Genomic DNA, 17609 nt, shown 5'->3' with positions numbered 1-17609 from the left:
CTTTTACAAAAAATCCAGAAAAATACAATCCAAACAATGCCAAGTACAAGAGTTCTCGAGTCCCACGAATCAACGTTGAAGCAATAACCATGGGATTGCATATAATTAGACTAACCATACCCCCTTTTTTTGGGTAAATTAAAAGTTTGGGTGGATTTCTCTTCCGTTACCATCACGAAATAAAGCCTTTGAAACCATAAGTTACTTATAGAGATTCTTATATATTGCCTATCAACACAGTTCTCACGTCGATAGCAAGATTTAAACGTACGATTTTTATGTAAAGAAGTGACTTGTTTTTACCAACTAAGTCAAGTTGTATTACCAACCATGGTTGTAATATAAAGCCAAATTCAACTTTCTTGAAATATATTATTTACTATGACTTCAAAATGTCATTCCATAATTCCAAATTGAGGCTTTCTACGTTAGCACTCTATGAAAATTTTATTACTTGTCAATAATATCAACAACAATGACTTGTTGGTATTATTGACTAATTTCTTATTAGAACCTGTACAGAAAAAAAGATAGCTAGGTATCGCCTAGGTAAGTTAGGTGAATCAAGTGAGAGTCCGAAAACGGAAAGGGTTAAGACATCAATGAGAGTGGAAGGGTGCAATTGATAAAACCAATGGTATTAAGAAATCACAAAAATCATCTGTACAGTCTATTTATCCTTGGAAATTTTGACTCGAAGGTAATTTCACTACTCTTCAGATAAAATACTCAACCCGCTATTTAAATTTATCGACAGGTCCCGTTCGGCCCCTCAACATTGGTTATTTTGATGCTATTCGTTTTGACGTTTCTCTCTCGTAGTAAAAAGGCTGGAAATAAACATTTCAATTAGTGAAGACGCAAAAAAAAAAAGGGATGAAAGAAAAAAATATTATATTAGAGGCGTCCATGTTAAATGTTGAGTGAGACAGATATATTGAATGGTGTCCAATCTAATTTTCTTATGATACTCATTAAACTTGTCTGAATATTATAATTGCAAAATGAATAATAGTAGCAGTATTCGAAAATGTGCCTGTTCGTGAATAAAAAATTTTAGCCCCATTTGGCAGGTGAATTTTTTGGGTGTTCGTTAAAATTTTACTATAGGTTACTGTAAAAAAAATTTTTTAAAATTTTAAATTGTGCTTTTTAAAAATATTTTGAAGTGTATAATTTAAAAACTTTGAAAAATCTTTTGAAGTTACTGTTGTTAAAGTTTTTTAAAAATTTATAACAGATGAAATTAACAAAAAACTTGTCCGCCGAACAATGACTTTGTTGGATTAAAAACGCAGCTGAACGAAGAATTTAACAGTGCGGCCCCCAAAGGGCTATATAATTAATGATAACAAAAGGGAAAGGCCAAAGATGGCTGGCACGTGCCAACAGTTAGCCGTGACGAGTTACGTTTGGGCGGGAGCGAACGCTATAAGGTTGAAAGCCACACGTAACTGATTTGCAGCCAATGTGGATCCACTTTAATTTAATTTTTCCTTTTTTCTCGTGGTATTGCTTTTCCTTCTCCTTTTTTGTTTTTGTTTCCTTTTATCAGATTCAACCATATCCATTTCGTTTTGATTTATCCAAGAAAGAAAATTGTTTTTCGTGTGCTTAGCTGCTTTCCCGATCATTATGAGAACATAAATGTTTTTTTAAGGTGGCGTTTGGTAAAAGGGTTTCGGAATGGGAAATTGAAATATATCCCATGATTCATGTTTGATTCACTATTATCGGAATCGAAATTTTGAAATGATAGCTAAAAATTTAGCATTCCACAATTCCTTAGTAAGTTGGTGGGTTTTGTCCAAAATCCAACTGTGATTCCAAAATCTTATAATTACATAATATTTAGTATAATTAATATTTATATATATTATATATTTATATGATAATATATACGTATATATAATATATTATAATTATAATATTTTCTTATAATTATCTATTTTATTATAATATTAGTATATTATATAAATATATATTATAATTATTTAGTTAAATATAATTATATTATAAATTTATTAATATTATATAATAATATATTTATAATATAAATGTATATTATATGTGCATATAATTATAATATATTCATGTAAATAATATTAATAAATTAATAAATTATATTTATATTTATTATTTTAAATATAATAATATATAATAATAACTATATTTAATATTAATATGCATTATATTTATATAAAATAGTAGTACAATTAATATTTATATATTATATAATTATAAGTATATATTTATATTATAACATTTGTATAATTATAATTAATTATATATAATATTTAATTTAATTAGTTACAAACTTATAATAATGATATTATCATATTATATAATTATATATTATAATTATTTAGTTAAATATAATTATATTTATATAATGTATATTATAAATTTATTAATATTGTATAATAATATATTTATAATATATATGCATATTTATAAATGTATATTATATGTGCATATAATTATAATATATACATGTATATAATATTAATAAGTTATATAATTATAATTGTAATTATTATTTTAAATATAATAATATATAATAATAACTATATTTAATATGTAATATATATTATATTTATATAAAATATCAGTATAATTAATATTTGTATATATTATATAATTATAATTATATATTTATATTATAACATTTGTATATTTATATTTAATTATATATATAATATTTAATTTTATTAGTTACAAACTTATAATAATAATATTATTATTTATATGTATTATATAATGTACATTAATTTATGTAATAAAATTGATATTATCAATTATACTAATAATTATACATGTTTACTAATAGAAATTATTAATTGGTTATACTAAATTTACTAATACTTTTATATTAATATATTTAATTAGTGAAAATTTCTTATATCCCATTTGCAAAGAACCAATGACTATCATTTACGATGCGATTTATAATATATTTATTATATTCCATTCCGAAAAAATCGACGAACCAAACATCAACTATAGTAATAATACACATTCCAGATACTTGAACCAAACAGATGTATTGAAATGAATGACCTCATTCCAAACACAGAATATCCGATTCCGAATCCGAATCCGACTCCGATGTGCGAACCAAACGCCACTTCAGTGTTGGTTCAAATTCAGGAATCGGAATCGTAGACCTCATTATGAATTCGGGTTTTGTTCACGCCTTCTCGCGATCATGTTTAATTTGAAAGTGGGATGAGTTTAATTTTATCAAATAATTAATTATTTTGAAATCTAAATTATGAATAAATAAATAAATGACACGGGGTGTTGACATTGAAATTTTGTGTGAATAGAGAGGGTAATGTCTACTCCTTTCATTTGCCTTTGGTGAATTCTTGTAAGTAGTAATCCATCCATGTCCCTCGTGCCCATTCACTAATGTCAAGTGGTATCGTGCATTACTGGCTTCGGATCCGTGTCCAATTGGCTTGATATTTTCTTACTTTTTCAGATCGGCCGAATGGCGACAGCGATTGGACTTTTTTGAAGGACTAGAATTGGGTTTCAGAAAGTATAACGAATTATGGGGAAATTTCTAATATTGAAAACGAGGACAATTCAAGCATGATTTACTTCGAGATTTTAAAGAAAAATGTGGATTGGGCTTCATTCTGGTATCAAGTTGGAATGAAAGTGACGCTGAATTGAGATTTTGTCTTGTTTTAGAGTTTTTCTATTTTTTTTAAAAATTGTTGATACCCATCGGTTTAATCATGTGGAATGCAACTAGAGAAGTTATTACACTGTCTAGGAATTCCAATACAGAATTCATGGTACAGGACAGCTTGTACCACCAACGTCCAAACAGGTCATTTCCGTCATTCACAAATTCCGCCTTCAGAATTTAATGTCGTCCTCCTGTAAGTTGGTTTTAAATCACTACGAGGAGAAATTATGCTATGATTCAGCCCCCGGTCGGAAATCAGAACTTAAATAGACGAAAGAAATACTACAAACGTATTTACAGAGAAAACCTCATTCATGTCTGGATTCAAAGGCCATTATTGAATCTTACATTCATTATTGTATCTGCACCGCATAAAATTCGAGAACCAGGGAAAAAAGGAAATTTTTCTACATTTTGATTTTTGCACGTACGTTGCCTCGAGATATCAACAGCATGATGGCTTTTACTTCTCATCAAATTAAAATCGCCTGCAGAGAGTTGGTAGGCAATTTGGCAGGGCTCAATCGGTATTGAGCACAAAATGACAACCTTGTCAAACCATTTAGGCAGATTGGAACAGAGATGTTATGAAATAAATGTATCGAATAAAATGCTCTATGCAGACTTTGAGCCTTCACTTAACCAACTTATAGCAGAAAATTACAATAAGATAAAAGGATATGATTTTTTCAAATAGATATTTGATTTATTGACGTTTTTTAGTTTCAGTTTATCATATATACACTGTGAGATGGTTGGATACATGATACGTATGTGAAATTTGAACTTCAAATTCAAATTAAAATTAACCACAATACATCAAATAATAGTAGTGTATACAATGATAATGTATAAAAAGATTATTTCTTTTAGTTTTATCTTGTGGAGATTAGGACCCAAAAAGTATTGTCTCTAAAATTCAAATGTTTGGAGTTGACAGAAATTGAAATGTTGGATTTGTTATTATTGGGAAGGCTTTCTTTCACATACCAGAAGGTATACCTTCTGATATATTATATAAATATTAAAAAAAAGGAATATACCTTCTGTACAAAGACAATATCCATCTAGCAACCAATATGATGCATCTAAAATATGAAGTTTTGCTTGATTGACGAATTTAACTGAACTAGTACTTCCATCATCTTTCCTATCATTTAGGATTCCACAAGCTTACTTAGAAATGTATATGAACCATAATTCACATCCTAATAGGTTTTGTGGTTCAGTTTGAAAGTGTTTTTCCGCTCCTTTGAGAATTTGCCGTCTTCATCATTCTATGTGAAATCAAATGGTGAGAAACACTCTCTAGGTCTATCATTCATGCTTTTTTTGTTGTCTAGTCGAGAATAATTAATGTACTAGTAATTCGGACACAACGTTTGAACAACTACATGGAGTCATTTTTTATGTATGAAAATGTTAGATCCCACTTTTTTTTATGCCAGAAATGAATGTGAATTGAATCAGATTCCACTTTTTTAGAAGAAAAATTAATATGATTTGGGTCAAATCCTACATTTTTAGAGGCAAAAATAAATATGGATTAAGTTGTTTCTTTAATTACAAATAAAATCTAACTTTTTTGTCCAATAAAAAAAGATCACATGTGAGTCATATGATGGATTCAAGGAAAAAAGTAGGCGAAAATTTATATTGGCGTCAAATTTTATCGGCTTAATTTAGTAAGGGACTTAAAATTACTATTTTAAAAGTAAAGGGTGAAAAAAAAATTTATTTAGCGAAATGTGATGAACGTTTTGAACGATTTTCCCATAAATTTTCTTTAAACATGAGGTTCATGTGTACATGTGGGAAAACATTGTAAATTACCAGCTAAACAACTCAAAGCGATTGATGGCTGCACTAAAATAGGGTGAATTTCTTTGCGCTTCAAGAAAAGAGGTTAACGGTGCCTTTTAATCTGTCACGTTTTATTACCATTTTTCTTCACTACCATTCACTGAGTCATATATGTGCCATTGCTTTACTATTTGATATAAAATGATTTTGAAGGTTACCTAAGCACGTTTTTTTACCAGTTTTTAATTTCTAATTATCTTTTTATTTTGTATATCACGTCACATAAAAAATATTATAAACAATTAAAAACTTCTCCCAATAAATTTCCAACCAAAACACATTCTCGTATTGCTATCACAAAACATAATTGTTGGCGGCATAACTACCCAAAAAGAAAAAAAGAAAAAAAAGAAAAGAACTTACTCTCTATTTTAGATTATTCAATTTGTTTACACCCTTTTTGTGTGTGTGTGTGTGGGTGTGTTTTTTGTTTTCTGCCGCCAATAAGAAAGAAGAAGAAATGAAATACGGTGGCTTGCTGTTGATCATTCACGCCCAATTTGTAGGAGAGATAACTTTCCAACTGCAAACTATATTGATAATTGACAGGCCAACCTTCTCCCATCTGTCGCCTTTTGGATGATGTCACGTGAATCTCACCCTCCCTCACACGCTTGCCCGATTCAGGGACCACTTCATCATTGAACCCGTATTATACATATCCTTTCTTTCGCTCAAGTGCGAGAGTTATCTGCACACGTGCCCCTTTTAATTTTACCACGCCGATGGTCTGTGCAGGTATAGGTCACTTTTCTAATTTATGCGCGGTCTTGAAGCGATTAATTGCTATTTGTTCAAGTACAAACGTCCGCCGAGTGAGCCACGAAGGAAATCAACCATCCTTTGACAACCAACCTATTTAAATCTTGCTGTGCAGCCTTACCTATCATATTATCTGTAAAAAACAATTAATATAATTATTTTTTATTTTATGTATATCATATTAATAAGGGGAAATATCTCGAGAGAAGTCACCAAAAAAATTCAATATATAAGTCAGGAATCTAACTATGCCCCCAAAAACTTAAATTGTAAAATTATATAATTATCTTTTATTTTATGTACATCATATTGATAGGGGGAACATCTCGAGAGAGTTCATCAAAGAGTTCAATATGTAAGTCAGAAACTCAATTATGATCTCCAATGAGTCCAATATGTAAGATAGAAATCCAACTTTGATTCAAAAACTTAAACGGTTAGGTCTCAGATTTTTACTTATATATTAACCGTTTTTTTTTCATCTTTCGAACCAATGTGGGATCACCAGTCAGATCCCTTGCCAAATCTATGGCGTACCTGATCCAATACCAATCAAACTCCTTTCGATCCACCATTGAGAAGAAAATTTTCACTAGGCAAACTTTGGACAAAATTCACTTGGCCATGAATAGTTCAGTCTCACAATTTGGAACTCTAATACCACTTGTTAAGGAGAAACATTTTAAAAGAATCCAATATTACTATTTATGGTTGTGCGTTTCATAATAGAAAGCTTAACAGATTAACACGGTACTATTCTTCCCCTCCCCACCCTACTCTGCCTTCTCTCTCTCTCTCTCTCTCTCTCTCTCTCTCTCTTGGGTTGATATATATATATATAATCCTTAGAACGGAGGGAATGGAGTAACAACAAAAAACGTCTGGAAGCAAGCACACAGAAGTCTCATATACCACTATTAGCTTTGTCGACCCCTGAAAAGAAGAGAGCGAGTTCCATCAATTGCACCACAACTGTAGGAGGAGTTGCCGTTTTCTTTGTGCTCTGAACCAAGAATTTAAAAACAGAAAGAGAGGAGACAGCAATAAGAGGGTGAAAAAGAAAGCAGAGTAAAAGAAGGTACAACTTACAAGCGCTGGCTTCGTACGAGGAAGCGTCAACGCCAATTCCCGACTGTCTCTTTTGCCTGAGGGAGGAATGGAAAAGGAAATGATGCAAAGTAAAAGTGAAAGGACGACAAATTCCAGTCCATCTCAATCCTGATAATGCAAACTCCCTAAAAGAAATTAATAATTGAAGATTGAAACAAAATAAATAAATAAATAGACCACCGCACCTAGCTCCACTTGCACTTCTCACCTTACTAAAAAGTTACTACTACTACTTCCAAACAATCGATTGAATCCGAATGGTCTCTCAGCTTTATCTCTCTCTTTTGCAAAAAAAAAAAAAATTTTTTTTTTTTATTTTCTGGTTAACTCCTTTCGACAACAGTCAAAAATTATTCCTTCCTTTCCTTTTCCGGATGCTTCCCTTTTCTTCCCACCTTTAACAAGGGAAGGGACACATATAATTTCCAAAGCTTCGTGTCTTGCCGTGACCACAACTCCACTTGGTGAAAATTTGACATGGGGATTAATTCCTTTTGCTTTAGCTGCATACTTGATGTATTCACCCGTGTAATTATTGGATGGACAGCCCGTTTTGTCGATATCATTCTCAAGTCAATTGGCAGAGCAGTACAAAGTAACCACGATAATATTGACAATTAGTTTGATGATTTTCTGAATAATGATTTGGCGTTGCACTTCTGATCAGACTATATATTTGCACTGCACCATATTATCTTATTATTCGTTCGTTAGACCGTCGTTGCTGGCGTTCCGGCCCTCCATTTTTTTTCTTTCTTCTTCTTCTTCTTCTTCTTCTTCTTTTTTTTTTAATGGCTGCAGTCCAATCTTATTGGTCAAGACGCCACGCCATTGATAATACATATACCAGTAGATACTCATTTTCTAATCAAAGGGGGAAAAGCGACCCTTATTTTGGTAGCCCTGTTACAGGTTTGCAGCTGCATCAATGACTTCGACCTTTGTTTCTATGGACGATGATACCTCTGTCATGTCATGAGTCTACATATAGACATGGCTAGCAAGAATGACTTCACCGCCTCCGGGACGTCTGCAAATTCTTTTTCATCTATTCCTATCAATATCGCAATCTTTGGATAAAAATCTAAGTTCATAAATTCATGATGGACTTGACGAATACGTGGTAGAATATGGTATAAAGAAATATTTTGTCCGCATTCTGGAACTTCGGAGCAACTGGTACGCAGAGATTTAACAGCATACAAGAACTTAAAAAAAAAAAATTTGTAGGAGTCTATTAATCAAACAGCACCTGGGTTAGTCTATACTTCCTATCTCCGTTCAGTTGGACCATTCAAACTGAGAAAAATTGCAAATCATGTTGTCATGATTAGCCCTCAAACGCGTGTTACCCCTTTATTTTTTTTTTTTTCGCCGTCAATCTAAAAAGTGATCTCTGTACGCAATCCAATTTTTTTTTTTTTTCATTTTAAAAAAGGCCATGGTAAATATCTACATGACCAGCAAATTATATGCAACGTCGGAAGGCTCGAGTAGTTTTGCCAATTCAAAAGGTTGGTTCTGATCAAGTTGACTTGGTACCCAGTCAGTCGGGGTATTATTTTCCTTTATGTTTCGCTGCCTCCTAGCGTTGTTAAAGCTTTTAGCATAAAAAAATTGCCTCAAAACTACAAGTGACTAGTCTCCCTTAAAGCTTATTAACTGATCGAATTTTGTGATGCTTGATCGAAGGCATTTTCCTATTCCTTAATATATATAATTATATATATATATAAAAGACGTTAGTTCACTTCAACCTAAAATTTCTGCAACTCTGATGTCACCTCAATTTGATTCTCATAGTTGAAATCGTAGAATTAGGTCAAATCATTATTAGTCCAAACTACAATTGCGCAACTGTGAAGCTGCGGATGATAAGATCTATGAAGACTCAACAAGTGAAGAAAACGAGATTCAGCTACCATATACTAGTAAGTGTGATCTTTTCAGTCCCAGCACTCCGATTACTACCAAATTGGAACAGAGTCCTCGGACGATCGATATGCATAAATTAATACCCGCAAAATTATAATAATATGTCTCCTCGACTCCTCCTATCATCTTTAGCCTTGTCCAAGTTTTTTTTTTTTTCCCTTTTTTTTGGACTATACACGGTAAGCTTAAAATTCTCAGCGCTATAAGTATAAAGTCGATTTGACGAAATGCCACCAAGAAAAAAAAAAAAAAAAAAAGAGTCCATATATAGTACTTCGAGGACCTGAAGTCTGTGTTCCCGTGATGGTACTATAATTGATGGACAATCATTGGCTGCTGCAGTCGCGAATTGAGATATATCCAACCTAACATATAAAAGGGATATATGATTTAAAAAAGAAGAACCTTAACAAATGTATAATCACAAGAGCAATGATTTCCTAATTGTTTGTTTGCACAAGAGATTAAGTAAGAAAGAATTGAAAAAGGTACCTTTTACCTAACGATGTGAAAAGCTAACCAACCAATGCCCGACGATTGAAGTGGGATCTCTTGATCCTGCGTATGATGTTTAAGCAACCTACAAAGCCTGATAACATTTTCCTTAGTATTTAAGCCTCGTGACATAAAGCCCCACCAAAACATTAGATAGATGATTTTTATTAATGATACGGTTACCTCCGCCATTGGCCCGAAAAGTTGAAATCCATCCATGTTGACACTAAAAATTTTAAGAAAATCAGCTTAAGTAATGTGGCAAAGTTGTCGATTTCAAAGGTGCCATTCATGTCACACAAGGGTACTGACTCCGGGTTGTGTTTTTTTAAACAAGAAAGAAACAGACCACTTGTTTTTGGAAAGACGAGTTAACGACGTAATCAAATGCTAAAGAGAAATATAGGACCGCCCCCGTCTGTGAGAGATTAGAAAGACGTACGTGTGTCAATCACCTTTGGAAGCTTCAAAAGTTTTTTTTTTTTTTTCCAACAATTGTACCTATGTTATAGTTTATAATTTATTACGCCCGAAGAGGTCACACAGTGCTTGTTTTCCAATATCGCGTTCTATATTACAAATTGCAACAGCAATTGATTTTTACTCTCCTACAAGGCTACAACTACAACTGCAACACACCGGGGGATGAAAATTGTTTCCATCTGAGATTAACAAACTTATAAATATGTGATGTGAGATTCAGGTCTTCTTGCATTATCTAGCGAACTATTTGACAGATATCTGTTTGAAGTAATTGCAAGGTTTCTTTCCGACAGATCATATCATCATTATGCAAAAAAGAATATACAGAAGTTGCCTTGACAACAATAAGAGCCAAAGTCTTTCTATATGATAGATTAGGAGGAATAATTTTAACTTCTTGTGACATCTTACTTGCTCTGGATTCACAAAGGTCTATGCATGTCATTTCGGATCTAGTAGGAGCTTTCTAATGCGTAGATGCGCAATAATTTGTAATTTCTTGAGGACACGGTGCCTGTGTTTTGGCGACTTCCAATGTCGGTCACCATTCCAATTGGGAGGAAGCGGGCTTTCTTAACTAGCTTCCTTTGTTCATGGAAATTTTGAGGGGCGGTGTTAATTAATATCTGTTGTTGCAATGCTAGTTCGAACTGGGCACTTGAGAATGGAAGAGCCATGCCATCGCCATGCATGTCCTTCTCAATTAGGTCACTTTCTCATCTGATGATTACGCTAACTAAAGGACCAACATTCTCATGGTATGATATGGCTCCACACCACACTCGTCGGCATTTTTCTCTGCATAGCGCCCCCATTTCTTTGCTGTAAATGATCTTCTTGCTTGAATTTCTTCTCTTCTCTCTTGTTTCATTTCACCGTGCGGTTTTCCATTCTTTGTATTTGATAGTTGCTTATTTACGGTTGAAGTTAAAGCAAAGAATAAAAGAGAAAAAGACATGAGAAGAAATTTGAAAAAAAAAAAAAAAATAGAGAGAACAAATTAAAGAAAAAAACGCGCAAGGAAAAACTGTGAAAAAGCACACGGCGTATAAGGCATCGAGTCGAGTGTGGCCTGTTAGGAGCATGGACAAAGCTTTAGGGCCTGGGCCCACGTCGACAAGGACCTGAAATAATTGAAAGGCAAGCACTTGTGGAAACCCAAGAGTGGGAAATGGTGGCGAAATACCACTGCTATCGACACGGGGTGGTCCTCTACTTGTCTCGTAAGAAGCGGGTCCAGGTGACAAGGCCGGCAGGGGTGACCCGGGCCACGTGGGAGCGGTGGTCCAGTTGGGACGTCTGGGCTTCTGAATCGGACACGTCTCCAGTGAGAAAAGGTTGACAGACTGTTGAGCCGAAGAGCGTGGGAGAGGCATCAAGCAAGCCATGGAGAGCAGGATCAGACGGAACAGATTGGGATCCCCTTCTTAAAGGCTCGTACCAGAGGAAGGTATATGGATGAGCAGTAAAAAGCTGTGGTGGAGGCTCCGCCGTTGGCGGCGGCGGCAATCAGCTTTGAAAGCAGCTAATTTTACTGGCTGCTACGCCAACAACTATAATGCTTCCTGTTGCCTGACTGACCAACAATTTGGCTGTTATTGTACGCAAGAAAATTTTTATTAGAAATTAATGGTTATGATGGCTATAGCTCTGTAAAGACTTGAAGCAATGCGCACGAGTTTAGCTCTGTTCAGCGTTTAAATTTAATGTATTCAAATCTTAGTATGTTTACGTGTATTTAATAATAAAAATTAGAACATTTGAATTAATTAAATGACACTGAATAATCTAGATAAAAATTGTTTTAAAAAATAACTTATCATTTAATGTGATATACGTTCAAGTGCATCAAACTTAGTACTTAACAATTCAATAATTTAATGCATCCAAACTTCAGGTTTCATTTTATCAAACGCGTCCCAAGAATGACCGTTGGAGTTGGAATTTATTCATTCAACCATATCGTGATGTGATATGTGAACAACGCTTTGGAAAAAATGTTTCAAGACTTGTTATGAAATTTTCTTATCGTTGCATCGGTCAATTATAGAAGAAATTCTAAGTTGTGATGTGCTTTATTTTGTGAGTTATTTTTTTTGTTTTTCCTTCCGGGGTGGTCCGATTGTCGTGGGGTGGCATTGACAACTAGCACCAGCATTGGCTCAGCAACGGTCATTTGAGGTCTTTCGATGACTAAGCAAGTACTAGCACAATAAGCAACAGACTCTTGGTTGTTGGGTCATGCAAAAAAACAAATTGACTCTTTTTTTTTTTTTGGTTTTTGGGGTGGGTACTAAAAAAATTGACTGACGTCTACGGTTTTGCCTTCCTTCATCTTTTCTTATTTATTCTGCATCTTGGACCCGCAGGTTACGAAAGATCTCTAATGGTCAGGATTACGGTGGAGACGATTAAAAAAAAAAAAAAAAAATGTCCAGACTCATACCCCAACAGGCCAACTGCAACGATTATTTCATCAATAAACCAGTTTAACTAAGTAAATTGAATTTGTTGTCATATTCACGAGCATTCGAGTTCTTAATTTGTTGAGAGGTCATCTATTTGTTGTGTTCAATATATGGATATGATCCAGCACAAGACCATTACTACAATAACGAAAACTATATACTACTTTTTAGCGTACAAAAATTTTACGGGCATAATTCATGAATGGCAACTGAACTTAAACTCAGTTACTGCATGCTAATTGCTAAACGTGTCATAGCAAGGTATTTTTCGTGAACAAAGAGTGATGGTGAACTGCAGCATCCACGCTAATCATAGGATTTTAGAGGATATGTTGGTCACACAATTGCTACTAGTGGAGGTGATAATGCTATCACCACAAAGAGTAATCTAGTCACTTTTTAACCATTTTTTGAGATGCAAATCAATAAAATGATATTAGTTCTAACATTTTTCATAAAAAAGATAAAATAGTAGCGCTATCACTTAAAATTTATCTCTTTTTTTTTTTGAAAAATAAAAAATATTGAATCCAGAAATCTCTATTTATAATCCCTCCCACCTCATCCGACGAAACCTCCTAAGATTTATCAAATTTAATCTAGCGTACTAATGCATTTTCATAGTTGAACTTGCCTATATCCACTCCAACGCTAATTTATGTCATTTTAATTTCAAATTTTCAATGCAAAAAAAAAAAAAAAGAAACAAAGCAAAAAAAAATGGCTTCATTTGGAATACCTATTTTTTGAAATATTTTACTGTATCAATGTGGGTGAACAACTTTTTATTGTAAATGTTTTTAATGATGTTTTTGAAAATAGATTTTGGAGTATTTTTAAATTTTAATGGAATATTTTTAAAATTTTATCAAATCTTACAACCATCCACCACTATCCCACCCCCTTCGCTCCTACTTCCCGCCACCCATTCCCCTCCTGTGGTCGCGGGTCATGACCAGAAAATTGGTCTAGAGTTGCGACTAGAAACTGGTCGCTGGCCATGGTGACAAGAGAGAGGGAGAGGCGTGGGGAGGAAGGAGGAAGGGAGGGGAGGAAGAGGGAGGAGTGGGAGGAGAGAAGGGGAAGGGGCAGCTGGTGGTGGTGTGTTTTTTGTGGTTAGTGGTGATGGTAGATTTTTTTTTTTTTTTTGGCTTATATTTAAAGTTATTTTTGATACATTATATGGATGTGATATTTTGAAGTTAATTTTGTTTGTGTACTATTATAATATTGTACATGAAAAACTTGTTTTGGAAAATTTGAGTAATCCAAACGGAACCGAAGTTGAGCAAACGTGTGTCGGCCCATAAACTGCACAGTTCTAAATCTGTTCCGACTCGGCATCTCCTTTCCAGTTTCCCTTTTCTCACATTGATGATTAAATTTTGGGCCCAATATTACAGTGGGAAGGAGGACTGGTCCAAAACTAGCCTACACCACATGGCAGATGTGGAACCAAAATGTCATCCAGCATAGGTCCATGTCGCTTCCTCCTGTCCTTTGTCCTTTTTTTTTTTTTTACCATTTCCTTTTCAATTTCAGACATGATGATCTAAATTAGTCACGGACTTGTGGCAATTGGGAATATTATTAGTTTGGATATTATTAGACTGTAGGAAGAAGAAAGTGAATAATAAAGTTTAGAACGTTAAGCCTAAATCCTCCACTAAAAAGAGTATGATTGTCTATGCTTGAAATTAAGTTATTATGACAAAATCTCTGCAAATGTTGTTAATCGGAAACAGATATTCCAAAAATGACATTCTCCAACAATCTTATGCGCAAAGAAGTATGATTTTCTCCAATAATCTTATACCATGCCTAAAAATTGAACCTAACCTTCAAATATATCTAACTTATCTTTCTACTGTTACATTTTTAAAGTTACACTATAAGCTGTTCAAGCTCAATTAAGATAAAATCAAGTAAGATGAATTAAGATTACAACAAACATAATTTGCGTCTCAGGACCAAAAACAAAAAGGAAAAAGGGTTAATTTCGAGTGATTTGTATGGAAAAGCTCTGTAATTCGGCTCATCCATGTTAGTGACTTGCTTAATAGGTTATTTGCAGATTAGCAACCCGGTGGATTGTCCGTGACTGTTGTACTATGGGCCTGCAGCGGCCCACTGGATTTTGTTTCCCGTTCATCTTGTACATGAGCAGTCTGTGATTCTGGCCTTCTTTTTCCTCCAACCACCCCCCCCCCCAAAAAAAAAAAGGAGTTGATTGTGGGTTTTATCAAAGGAAGAGAGAAACAGATTCTAGACAGCGGACTCGTTCATTCCGGTCCTAATGCGAAAATCTGCTAGAAAATTATTTGTTTGCTCCTTTCCATGTGTTATGTGTAGCATCCTTTCTGCAATTAATTTCAAAAGAAAAAAAAAAAAAGGATATCAAAATATGGTGTAGGTGATTAGGTGGAACGGAATTGCAAAATCGTACTACAAATTTTGGCTCACAAAGCTGAACCTCAACATATAATATATAATAGCAACATTTGTGAGAAACAGAGATACTGCATATGCCAGGAAGAAACCTCTAGTTTTTGAGAAGTGGCCTTTGAAAAAAACTCTGTATAACTAAGCAACATCTACTTCAGCCATGCAAACAAAATAGAAGCGAAAGATGTAAATAAGACCAGAACAAGCCGGGCGTCCAGCTGCAGACCCTTCCTGATGATGATGATGATCGGAATCCACCTTGGAGTCGTGCTTGACTTTGAGCCACAGCTTCTTTGTCCTCTGAGCAAAAGTTTCTTTCTTGCTGAACTTATAACTCCTCAGATACCTTTGCCTTCCAACGTTAATGTTGTTGTTAGGGGCGGCCATGGGAGATGAACAAGAGGGGCTGCCTTTGTTCATGCATATTGCTCTCAAGAATTCTCTGTCAGCTTCTGCCCACTTCTGAAGCTTTGCCGGGCTTAGTTTGACGGGAGATTGGGCATCGATGCACCCAGCAGCAATACAACCGCCTGAGTTCATCATCATCATCTTGTCGGTCTCCTGCTTCTTCCAATTAAGCTCAGCAGATTGAATTAGCTGGGCAGATTGACTCTTTCCTTAATTTTTCCTCCTCTGGTTTATACTTGTATACGTATAAAACGTCAGATATCGGGCAACTTCCTTATTCGGTGTTCTTACTTTCCTACAAGTAACTGACGGTACTATGAACTTGGGTTGCCCAATTTCGAGTTTCCCAAATAATCTGGCTGGTCAAAACTAGGCTAGGTACTGGCCATTATATGCGTGCATGACACTAGAGTGCGAATATTTTAAGAAACTTTCCGAGCGAGTTTTTCTTAACTTAATGAAAGATTCTGCCACTTTCTACCAAAAGCGATTAGACTACACAGGTCACGAATCAATTATCATATACTTTTCTGGCAAACAGTTAGTCCTGACATACGGTCACACTACTACTATTTTGTTTATACAGCCGGTTTCCTTGGGCTAATTCAAAGTACTCAAACTCATAAATCTCTTCTAATTAAATAAAGGTGTACGAATTACCCATATGGCATGGGATGTTTAAGTATGGCATTGTCATTGTGGAATGAAACTGATGCACGTATTTCATTAAATAGCCCAATACAAGGGACGGAATAATAAATACACATCCGCCACTGTTCTATTCTATGATACTTGGACTCAAGTATTTTCATCAATATTTTCGTCTTGACACTTAGATCTCTATGTCTATTTCTGATGGAATTAAGAACCTTTTCTGACGGAAATGAAAAAGAATTAGGTCTCCATGCGACCTACTCTTTTAATCAGTTACTTGCGTCCTTAACAACAAGAAAATTAATTTAGTCTGATCCGTGCACCTTCTTCCCCCCCCCCTCTCCCCCCAGAAAGAAAAAAAAAATTTACTTACAAATAAAAAAAAAAAGTAAAAAAGATTTAAACTTGCAAATATTTTGGACCCTCGTAGACTGTGGAGAATCTTTGCCTCATGATAAAAGATGGTTTTGCCCTGACGAGAGTCTACGTTGAGTTCTCTCATGTCTATGCATGGCTTCATTCCTCGTGCAGCGTCAGAGAGTCAGAGTCGTGCCAATTTTTAACACTACTAATATCTCTTCTAGCTAGTCTGTTTGCAGACTATGAACTTAGCAGTAATTCCTGCATTTTCATACCATCCTCAAATTCAATTTGTACCGGACCAACTCCCACCTCCCATTTTTGCATAAGAATTCGATGGATCTGCCAAGTTGTATTATGTAAGTTGAGCAATGCCTAAGTGCCAAGTTGTTTGGATGATTTTGAAAGCTATGGAATTTGATTACCTTCTCCGATATGATGTTTATTTTAGGTTGTGTTTGGATTGTATTTTTCATGAAAAAATTACTGTAGCAGTTTGATATATGTGGGGGAAAAAGTAATAGGGAAATGTGATTACGGAAAACCACAAAATTTTTTAACGGAAAACAACAATCCAAACAGCTTAGCTCAGCTTAGGAGATCGGTGCATGTATAACTTGGCTTCTGAAGTATCCTAAAAGTTTGATGCTCTGAGGAATATTAGACCAGTTGGAGTTGTGGTGGAGGATTAAACTGATAAAAGCTATGATTCTGGGACTGAATGCAAATCCCACTTTGAATGGTGCGGTGCTTAGGAGCATTTGTTTCGGCTTTCTACCCATCCGTGGACAATACATCTTGTATCGTAAACGATTTCTGCTTCGCTCCTCGGACGTACTTATTAAATGGGCTAAATTTGGGCTGAAGCTCAAGTTTTAAAGCCCTTACCAGGTCGGATCTATCTGGCCCAAAAAGCTTTGCCA

This window comes from Coffea arabica, chromosome 7c, assembly GCF_036785885.1.
Source record: "Coffea arabica cultivar ET-39 chromosome 7c, Coffea Arabica ET-39 HiFi, whole genome shotgun sequence".
Taxonomy (NCBI): Eukaryota; Viridiplantae; Streptophyta; class Magnoliopsida; order Gentianales; family Rubiaceae; genus Coffea; species Coffea arabica.
This window is presented reverse-complemented; position numbering follows the sequence as displayed.